The sequence below is a fragment of the Castor canadensis genome, chromosome 4 (genome assembly GCF_047511655.1).
Source record: "Castor canadensis chromosome 4, mCasCan1.hap1v2, whole genome shotgun sequence".
Classification (NCBI taxonomy): domain Eukaryota; kingdom Metazoa; phylum Chordata; class Mammalia; order Rodentia; family Castoridae; genus Castor; species Castor canadensis.
In genome coordinates this window covers 107,395,822-107,407,433 of record NC_133389.1, presented here as the reverse complement: position 1 = coordinate 107,407,433, position 11,612 = coordinate 107,395,822, and the positions used below count along the sequence as shown (strand labels likewise).

General features: G+C 38.9%; 1 non-coding gene across 1 annotated transcript; it reads left to right on the top strand.

Annotated features, from left to right (window-relative positions):
* The first annotated feature begins 1,049 nt into the window (after positions 1–1,049).
* On the top strand, positions 1,050–1,213 carry LOC141422723 (U1 spliceosomal RNA). Its single transcript, XR_012447470.1, has one exon. It is a non-coding gene; the product is annotated as a U1 spliceosomal RNA (small nuclear RNA).
* Positions 1,214–11,612: the final 10,399 nt, after the last annotated feature.

Genomic DNA, 11,612 nt, shown 5'->3' with positions numbered 1-11,612 from the left:
CCTGGAACCAGTTGTCCACAATACCAAGGGATGACTGCACACATGTGTGTGTACACACATGTATTACTTAGCTCAGTAGAGGAGAGGGCCTGGAAACTGTAAATACTCTTCAGCACTGAGCACACCTAATGCTTAGATACAGTTTCTAAATGCTATTTTCTAGCAAAAGGAACCAGTGTGCCTTGTCAGCAGCTGATTCTGGGTCTGGGCAAGGAAAGTACGGAATGGTACTGGAACATTATGGCTTATCAAGAGGTAAGGAAGTGTTCTTGAATGACAGAGCATCTTGAAGTGACACAGAACCAATATTATGGGGCACCATATGGCCAATATAGGGCAAATTGAGCAACAAAATAATCTTAATAATGAGTTAGAACTCATTGAATAGCTGGCAGAGTGGCTCAAACAGTAAGAGTGCCTGTCTAGCAAGCATGAGGCCCTGAGTTCAAACCCCAGTGCCTCCGAAAATGTATATATAACTCATTGAATAAAATAAGCATTTTAGCTCCTAGTAAAGTACACAAATGAGAAAGAAGACAATGTTCTTGACAGCAGAATTCCAACTAATAAATGTAGAAGAAATGGTGAAAATAAAAAATCACCATTGGCAAACACTGCAGTAATAATTGTTTCCTGTAAGAATCATGAGTGAATGCTGAAAGAAGAGAACAAAAGTGCAATAAACATTTGCCTACATAGCCTCAAAGTTTCTCCCCACAAGTGGGTTATTTAACAATTTTGCAGTGGAGAAAATAGGCAGACACCAATTGAATCAAGAGATTAAAGTTAAAATCATCAGAAAATTGAGCAAAGCAGCATCGTGTGCTTCTGATATGATGCCCCAAGAAGGATACAACTTTGGTTGTACTTTGACCCAAAAATCTGCAACCTCAATATATTAACTATGAGAAATCATACAAGCACACATTAGGAGACATGTGTAAAATAATTGGTCAGAACTCTTTAGAAATATTAAGGCTGAGGAGGTCAAAGACTGTTCCAGGCTAAAGGAATTCCCAGACTGGATTTTAGATTAAAAAAAATTGGTGATACTTACCTGGCAGGGGAGATACCATGATCACGAAGATGGTTTTCCCAGGGCGAGGCTCATCCATTGCACTCCGGATGTGTTGACCCCTGCGATTTCCCCAAACGTGGGAAACTCGGCTGTATAATTTGTGGTAGTGGGGGACTGCGTTCGTGCTCTCCTCTTAAAAAAAAATTGGTGAAATTTGAATCAGATCTCAAGATAAGATTTAGGACATATTTAGTAAAATCTACTAAAATTAATCCTACCTGATCAATTTTATGTTTTTAACAGGGTTACTAGAAAAATCTGAATTAGAAAGCGCTGATCTAGATTTTTAATGTCTTTCTGGAACGCTAGGCTATACACTCTGCACAATCTCCTAGTTAACCTTCAGGCTGCAAGGCTTAGAATTCACTCCTGGGAGGCTTTACACTCAGAGTCCTGAGCTAGATCAACAGGCTGACTCTCTCAGAGAAATGAATCTTGCTTAGTGGCCCTTAGTGGGAATTCTTGTTACCCATCTATGGAGAGGAGAAAGTAGGAAAGATAAAAATGCCACCCCACAACTGTCTTCAGTTCCAGAAGGACTCTTGCTCACAGGTCTGATCTATCTGTCCCAGACAGTACTGCACAGTGGCATAGAGTTTTGGATATAAGCTGTAATAGCAGGGCCTCAGGATCACGAGCACACAGAGGTGGTAGGAGCAAGGGGATGATTCAGGCTGTGATTCCAGGACAGGAAAGCCCTGCTGGTTTACCTCAAATAACGTGCAGCACTCACAGAGCCTTTGGAGAATTCACTCTCCGTGATGTGTCTAAAAGCCCAGTTGCTGGGATCTTTGGAAGAGGTAAAAGCTTTCTAGATTTTATCATTTTGACAGGTGAAGCAATCTCCTATGATCACAATTTTTTTAGGCTAGCAGTCTCATTACCTAGTTTTAGAAACATGTCTCCCTCTTCTTTAATTTATTAGCGTTCTAATGTCAGTTTGCTGAATAAACTTTCTGTTGACATCTATGTTGTGCTATTGGAATTCTTAGATGAAGAGACAGTCTTAGAAGAAAAAAACCCTACAGATCCAGAAAATTCCTTTATGCTATGAAAAAAATATAGTAACCATTTTTATACAGGAACTAAAGTAGCAAATGAAGAAGTATATTCCCTATATTGTTAATTATGTCATAGTTTATAGATTTTAATTCAGATCAGTTAAAAGATTTTATAATTATGATTGCAGGATTTGTGTTCAATGTAGTAAAAAAAACTAAAACATATTATAAAAGAATTCTGAAGTTACAACATTTTTTTTGTTTTGTTTTTGTTTTTAAGACATGGCCTTGCTCTATGGCCCAGGCTGGCCTCCAACACAAGATCCTTCTGCTTCAGGCTCCCAAGTACTGGGATTACACATTTGCACTACCACACCTAGCCCAATGTTGTAAGATTTATCAAAGACCTTAGTTTGCCTGAGTCTACATTCAGCAGCAGCAGCAAGTCAACACACCAAGGATTTAGGAGTTAAATGCCCCTTCTTTGAGTTTCTCAATTTTTGAGAAAGAGATAGAGGAAATCAGTATAGGGAAAAAGCTGATAAAACCACCAGATCTAAAAACATACTAGCCAAATAAATTACAATGAAAAACGAGTGTCTAAATTAGAAAATGCAACTGTAGGTTTAGAAATGATTTGACAAGCCAGGCACAGAGGCTCACACCTGTAATCCCAGCTACTCACAAGGTAGAGATTGGAGAATCATGGTTTGAGGCCAGCTGGGCAGAAACTTAGCAAGACCCCATCTCAATCACTGAACTGGGCAGAGTGGTGTGCACCTGTCATCCTAGTTGTGTTGGAGGAGTCACAGTCCAAGTAACCTGGGCAAAATGCAAGACACTATTCAAAAAATAACCAAAGCAAAAAGGGCTGGGAGTATGGATCAAGTGGTTAGAGAACCTGCCTAGCAAGCACAAGACCCTGGGCTCGAACCCCAGTACCACCACCATCAAAAAAGTTTTGACAATTTTATTTGTGTACATATCATTACCCCTGGACAATTCTATTTTTATTATCAAAAGTGTTCACAAAAGTCCATTGAGTTTATGGTCCTATCCAAGTTCACTCCAACATCTAAGGAGGCTTTGAATCATGTTTGTCTGTTACAGGTGTTTGATGAGCTTGATTTAAAAATAAATATAGTTTAAAAAAAACCCTGCCAGCACAGTGGTACACACGTGCAGTTCCCACTACTAGGGAGGCTGAGGTAGACAGATCACTTGAGCCCAGGAGTTCAAGACCAGCCTGAGGAATATAGCAAGACCTTGTCTTTTTTTTTTTTTTTCTATTTTTACTGGGATATATTTAGTACAGGGGGGATTCATTGTGACGATTCTGAATAGTCTTATATTGTACATTGGTTAGATTGTCCCTACCATCTCCCCCTTCTCCCACCTCCCCCAAACTCCTCCCCACTCCACTTAATTGCAAGAAGTTTCATCATTCTATGTCGTGTGTGCATATGAACCATAACACCGACCGTATTTCCTCACCTTCATCTGCTCTGTTCACCCTCCACCCGCCCATAAGTACCCCCATATTGTACCTATTTTACAATCCTGTCTTTCATTATTGACTCCAAAATCAGTGTTCAAAGGGGTTTCTTGATGTAGCCACATGTGAGTACACTTCACTTTCGTCCATCCAACCACTTCCATTATTCTCTCTTACCCCTTCCCCTCTACCCGCCTCCCCTCATTATTCAACAGCTTTCAGTACACATTGTTATATCCTCTCCTGCACAGATGTAATGTATTTCAACATTGTTGCTTCTCTACCATTCTCTTTTCCTTTCCCTCCTCCCCCGAGTTCCATGGAGTTGCTCTGCTATTACAAACATGTTGTACATAGAAGTTTGTATATGATCGTGTTTGGTTTTGTGTATGTGTTTATCTTTTGGATCTATCTTCCACATTTGAGAAAAAAACATGCGGCTTTTGTCTTTCTGAGCCTGGCTTATTTCACTTAATATGATATCCTCCAATTGCATCCATTTGTATTCAGACCACGTGGTTTCATTCTTCCTTATGGCTGAATAAAACTCCATTACATATATCACATTTTCTTAATCCATTCATCAGTTGTAGGGCATCTGGGTTGTTTCCATAGCTTGGCTGTTGTGAGTAGTGCTGCGATGAATATTAGTGTGCACCTGTCTCTATTGAATCCTAACTTACATCCCTTCAGGTGTATGCCCAAAAGTGGTATCCCTGGATCATATGGCAGTTTTATTTTTAGTTTTTAAGGAATCTCCTTACTGGTTCTACTGAATTACATTGCTACCAACAGTGGATGAGGTTTCCTGTTTTGCCGCATTCTCACCAACATTTGTCATTGTTTGTGTTCTTTTTTTTTGGCCATCCTGGAGTTTGAACTCAGGGTTTCATGCTTGCTAGGCAGGTGCTCTACCACTTGAACCGCTCCACCAGCCCTTGTTTGTATTCTTAAAGATAGCCATTCTAATTGGAGTGAGATGAAATCTCAGTGTCATTTTGATTTGCATTTCTTTTATGGCCAGGAAAGTTGAACACTTCTTCATATATTTACTGGCCATTTGTACCTCTTCCTCTGAAAATTCCATTTAATTCATGTGCCCATATTTCATTGGGATGTTGATTCTTTGGGGTTTGAATTTTTGAGTTCCTTGTAGATTCTGGATATTAGTCCTTTATCAGGTGAATAGTTGGCATAGATTTTCTCCCATTCTGTGGGCTGTCTCCTGAGTCTGGTGACTGTTTTTTCTGCTGTGCAGAAGCTCTTTAGTTTGATGCAGTCCCATTTATTTTTTCTTTCTCTCATTTGCTGAGCCATTGGAGTTCTATTTAGGAAGTTGCTGCCTATGCATTGATGTTCAGTGTATTTTCTACTACTTCCTGTAGTTGTTTCAAATTTCAGGCCTTCTATTAAGGTCCTTAGTCTACTTTGAGTTGAGAGAGACATGAATCTAGTTTCAGCTTTCTGCATGCAGATATCCAGTTTTCCCAGGAACATTTGTTGAAGAGGATGTCTTTCTCCATTGTATATTTTTGGTACCTTTGTCAAAAATCAGGTGGGAGAAGCTTCATGAATTCATATCTGGGTCTTCTATTCTGTTTCACTGGCCTTCATAATCTGTTTTTGTGCCAGTACCATGCTGTTTTTATTGCTATGACTCTGTAGTGTAGTTTGAAGTTGGGTATTGCTATACCTGCATAGCATAGCATTGCCCTTTTTGCTTAGTATTGCCTTGACTATTTTCTGTCTTTTGTGCTTCCAAATAAACTTCAGGGTTGATTTTTCAATCTCTGATGAATGTCATTGGGATTTTGATGGGAATTGCATTGAACATGTAGATTGCTTTTAGTAATAAAGCCATTTTCACAATATTGATTCTACCAATCCACGAGCATGGGAACTCTTTCTGTCTTCTCTTATTTCTTTCTTCAGTGGTTTATAGTTTTCATTGTAGAGTTTAAATTTGTTAAGTTTATTCCCAGGTATTTTGTTTGAGGCAATTGTAAATTAAATTGTTTTCCCGTGTTATTTCTCAGTCTGTTTATTATTGCTAAATAGAAGGGCTAGTGATTTTTGTAAATTGATTTTGTATCCTGTTATTTGCTGAAGGTGTTTGTGATGTCTACAAGTTGCAAATAGAGATAGCTTGACTTCTTCCTTTAGTATTTGAATTCATTTTATTTCTTCTTTCTGTCTTATTTCTCTGGTTAATAATTCCAGGACTATGCTGACCAAGAGAGGAGAGAGGGGACACTCTTGTCTTGTTCCTGACTTTAGAGGAAATGGTTTCAGTTTTTCCCATTTAGTATGGTATTGACAGTACAGTGGAGCACATGTGTAGCTCCAGCTACTAGGGAAGCTAAGGCAGAGGGATCACTTGAACCCAGGTGTTTAAGACCAGCCTGGGCAACATAGCAAGACCTTATTTGTCTCTTAAAAAACAAAAACAAAACCACAACCTAGAGAGTTTCTGATCATTGACATTGATTTAAAGTGTTAACTTTGAAGTGTTTTCTGTGTTCCTAAACATTAGGATTGAGTTGAATAGCCTTGGGCTCAATTTAATCATTGAGCCAGGCCATTTGTGGAAAGCTTTTGGCTATTTTAAAGTATTGCACACCATGGGCTACACCTTATCCAACTTCTTGCACCTAGAACACTTCTGGACAGAGGATAGATAGACCAGTCATGGTTTGCATTCAGAAGATTTTTAGAAGTTGAATTATCCAGACTTTTAATGATGTTACAGGCATAGTCTTGGAGTCCAGTAGGTATTTACTTTTCTATTTCCACCTAAATCCATACCGTGCATTCCTGTTGGCTGAAAACTGAAGCACGTATTTCCCAGGGAAATTTCTCGCACCGTTAGACTGAGGAAAAAAGCCTATCTATCTCATAATTTCACTGGCATTACAAAAGGACAGTTGAAAGTGATGCTTTTCCCATTGCAGCCATGGAGAGCCTCCCTTCTGTTTATTCAAGTCTGGAGGGTCGTGTCTGGCCTTTTTGTCCTTGTTTCCTAGGCATGGTGGGCACAAAACACCCTAGAACCATGATGCCAGACTTTCTAAGGATTCTGGAGTGAGTCACTTGCTGAGCTTGTAATAGAGCGAGTTCTTCCCAGAACTTGCAAAGTCACAAGGCCAGTTTCCACAGACAAGTTGATAAGGCTGAGACCACTGTCTAAATAAACACCATCTATCTCTTTTTTGGCCCACAATATATGGAGTAGATCGGTTTCTTTTTTGCATGCTTTTCTATAAGATCTATGTAATCCTACAAAATCCAAAGAGAAAATTTTGCCTAGTGGGATTTCTTTTCAATTGTTTGCTGGGAGATACACTAGACCCAAGTCCTTTGTTCCAGTGTGGATTCAGTACAGGCAGCAGCAGGCCGACCTTTCCCACCCTTTTCATTCACACAGTTCTACAAGAGGACCTACTTTTATTCTCATTGCCTATTCAACCCTCAGCCTCTCTGCCAACTGTGCCTCTGCTGAGCCTACCAATGAGGGTCAATAATTGAGGCCAGAGTTGAAGGTCTGGATGCAGGCAAACAGCTGAGAAGAAGGATTCATTTCAGGAGCTAGACTACTAGGAAGGCAGCTGGTAGAAGGAGGAAGCAATCTGCGATGCTAAATAATACCCTGGGTGGGGGTGGAGGGTAGAGCTTTGTTTGGAAACTTTCTCCATCAAAGCATTTTTATGTTATATCCAACCACTCCTTTAATTTGCCTCAAATCTTATCTGCAACAATTGAAAGAGCATAATAAGGCCAAAGAGTTGTTGATAAATTTTTAATCTATTGGTAAGTTTGCCTTAAGATACTCAAAAATACAGATGTTTAAAATTCTGTACCGAATCTGGGTAAAAATTTGCAAAGCTCATAATTCATTTCATTTGTTCACATGTTACCATTAGGATGAAGTTAATAAAGAATAACTATACTATAAATCAGTCATCTTTTCACCTTTCCTTTTTTGTATGTGGTGCTGGGATCAAACCCAGGACCTCAGTAAATACAAAGTAGGAGCTCTACCACTGAGCTACACCCCCAGCCCATAAAGAACCGTCTTTCAAAGAAGGTGACTCTAAGTTTGAACAAGATGCAGTCATTTGCCGTCAGCTAAGAGAGCAGTGGCACTGGAACTACCCCTAGCTGTGATTTCTAGGACTAGGACACCACGGGGTTGGGGAGAGGTTTCACGTGCTCCACCAGAGGGAAAAATATGAAGTGATTGTGTATGAAGGTTTGAGCACTAGTTCTATCTGTGTTCAAGACTGCCTTTAGGCAACCTATTTTACTTCTCTACGCCTCAATTGCCTCTCCCCAGCACAGGGATAGTAGCAGTTTCTCATTTACAGGTTTGCTATGATGAGCTAATCTGAGTCAAGTACCTAGAATCATACCTGATCAATGTCTATTAAACACAAAATGCAGTGGGATAGTAAGGACCTTATGTTCTGTGCCTTATCTACACACATGATCTCAAAAACAAAAAAAACCTTCTCATTAACTAATCTGCACAGCATTCCTAGGATGCTGGATAACTGCAGGCGACCCACTTGGCATACTATATTATGGCAGAGCTCATTGTGTAGTTCCCAAGCCCATCACCAGCACTGACTGCTCACCATAATTACAACAGGTTTTTCATTCTCAATGTTAATGAATATCTTACTGGGTCCTTTGATCAGTGTTTTTGCTTCTAAAGATGGATTAGTATTTTTGAAATTTTAATTCAAAAGGAAAAGAAGCTCTTTGTCTATCCAGCACATATATTATGTAGATGTGACAATTATAGCTCTGTAAAGAAGCCCATATACATGTTTAATGTGCAAATTACGTGTGAGAGTAGCTCAAAGGCAACACACAGGGGTCCAAACCTCCAATTTCAAAGCTCATAACAGAAACCAATGAAATATTTATGTCAGGACGGCAAAGGCATCATATTAACTTACATATATTCTGTCATGAGAAGGCAATTTACATACATATTCATGCATACACATATTCATATATCTGTATATAAAACATATGATACTGTTTCATTTGTACTGTATAATAACAAATATCTCTTCTAACAAAACATCGTGGGAAAAACTTGTGGAATTGCTAGGTCATGGTTGAAGTGTGTAATCAGGCTCTGGATTATATTTCTAAATTCCAATTTATAATTATGCTTATCTTTCTACCTCATCTATACAAATATGGTTTTGTTTGGTAATTACATTGGTATTTTTGAAAGTATAAAAAAGGTTCAAAGGTTACTTATACATGTGCCTAATTCAGGAACTTTGGCATGTTACAACAGGCCAGCTGTTTTCCTTTCAATGAGAGGCCAAAATGCTATGTACTTTTACTTAATATGCTGAGAGGGAGGGAGGGAGGGATGTTCTGAGTACTCAATAATGAAAAGCACACAATCACATCACTCTGTCCTTGGGTTTCCCATAGAGAGATGAGTAGAAAAGAGTATGTTCAGCCTCTGCCCATTTCTCACTTACTCTACCCCACATGAGAAATGATATGTCTGGGTGAGCTTTGAAGAAGGACATGTTTGTCTGGGCATGGCTTGCCTCTTCTGGAATCTCCTGAAGAGCTGGCTTGGCCACATAACTCTCTTCTGGTTTTCTCTGGTTCTCTGAAATGTAATCATTTCAGTAGGCAGATTCTTCCAAGGCAAAGAATCAACCTCTGGGAAGGAGTAGGGGAAGGTTCTTTACAGTCTCTTTTAGCTACAAATCTAAAAGTCCAGGTACAAATCTGTAATAAAGCCAACATTTCACTCTTGATCTTAACTCTGTGCCTTCTTTCTTACATGGTTTGAACTCAGCAATCACAGTTTGCATCCCTGAAATGCCCAGCATTGCAGAATAACAAGTTAGAATAAACAAAACTGCATATTTACTGCCTCCCCCAATGATTCAGACACATAGACCCTCTGGTCAAAGAGCCTTTGGGTTAAGGAGTAAAGGAAAGTCAATAGAGGAATCCCAGGAAACAGAGGCTCTTGTTCATGGTGGAATAGAGAGAGAAATTTGAGTGTTCCTCCAAGTGATGCCACCAAATGTTCTTTGACCTGGAGGAACTTGATCAATATATAGTAATGGATGGATCCATAGGATTTTAAGGGAGCTAAACTATCCTTTGGGGGAGCCTAATTAAAAAATCTATAATACTGATATAGATGGAAAGAATCCCCCAAGTAAATCAAAAAACTCTCATACCTTAAGAAGAAGAAATAAGACTCTTCCCATTGTAATAGAAAGTCAAACCTCAGCAATAGTGTCAGGGTCATATTTGCAAGGAAAAGCAACAGAAGCAGTTGCTAATTAAAGTTACCAGATGGCAGAAAGCAGTGTTAATGTTTGAAGCTGAAAAAACTTGAACAGCTGGGAATCAGCTAAAGGGTGGGAGAAAACTTGAACAACTCCTTCTGTTAGCATTAATGTTCCTAGCCATATCCTTGTTTGTGTTTTTTCCTTCATCTGGAATGGCCAGAGGGGAAACAGTTACAGGTTAAGATTCTGTGGTAGTGATCTTCCAAGATCTCCTAATGAACCATGCATTTGTGCCTTTTGTATTTCCACTATTGAAGTCATGTCAGCCCAGGTACTAGACCTTGTTGTATCTTGGACACCCACTTGAGTACTTAAATGATTCTTATTCCAGACAACCTCTGATTTCAACTGCACAAAATAGCCCAAGTTAGGAGAGGGAGAGGTAAGAATAAAAATTGTCATTTAATCAATGTGAGTCAATGTAATCAATATAAGTCATTGGTGATTTAGGCAGCTACCTACAGCAGCAGATCATTACAATGGCCTCTTTATAATATGAAGTATGAACTTGTTTATAACAACATCCCTGAATTGCTACAGCCAAGCATCTTAGTCAATTCATGTTGCTGTAACAAAATAGCACAGATTGCATAGTTTGTAAACAGCAGAGATTTATTTCTCCTGTTCTCGAAGTTGAGAAGGCCAAGATCGGAGTGCTAGCATGGTTGGGTTCTGGTGAGGGTGCACTTTCTTTCTCATAGGTGGAGCCTTCTCATTGTGTCCTCATGTGGTAGAAGGGGTTAGGTGACTTTCTGTGGTTTCTTTCATAAAAAGCCACTAATCCCAATTATAAGGGATTACTCCTCAGCTAATCATCTCTAAAAGGCCTCCACCTCCCAGCATCATCATAACTCTTATCTTAAGAGTTAGGATTTCAACAAGTGAATTTGAGGGGAACACATAAGATCAGGAAATATTTCACATGGGATTATATCAAATTGGCATCCATTTTTTATCTAATTGGGGATCTGCTTTAACTTTGGATTACAACCATGAACATACCTTTCCCTCCAGAAGAAGCAAAACCAACCAATCAAGCACCCTTTCCATCAGCAATACTGGCAGTGAAAAGATGCTGTTGGCATTAACCCAAGACTTTCATGATTGACAGGCAAATAGAATCGCTTCTGGGAAAGTGAGTGACTTGTGGAAGGTATACCTGAAAGCTGAATCTGAAATTGAAACTGAAAACTAATCTACAAAAGTAGTAACATTCCATTAAGAATAGAACACCCTAACAGAGACGACACCAGAATCAAAGAGCAAGCAAACTAGAGATGCAGGGCATAATATTGAATTCAAGAGCTCAGACTTTGGAGTCTCAGAGCTGAGTATGAACATTGTCACTGACACTAACCAGTAGTGTGACATTGAACTAGAAACTTAACTTCTCTGATTTACAATAGGGACTCTTTGTACCCTACATATAAAAATATAAGTGAGATGACAAATGTAAAATCCATATTACCATGCCTACAACATGGTAAGTCCTTTACATAAACTAGAGTTGTTTTGTGTATTTTTGCTTGGATAACACAAGAACACATTCATTTAAGGACTTACAACAAACTTGGCTATTAATTTTAAAAATTAAGTTCTCTATAATCTGTAAAATAATATTTTTTTCTTTTTTGATTCTCTATCATGCAACTCAAAAGTGCTTTAGCTTTTAAACTATTGCCTCTTTTACATAT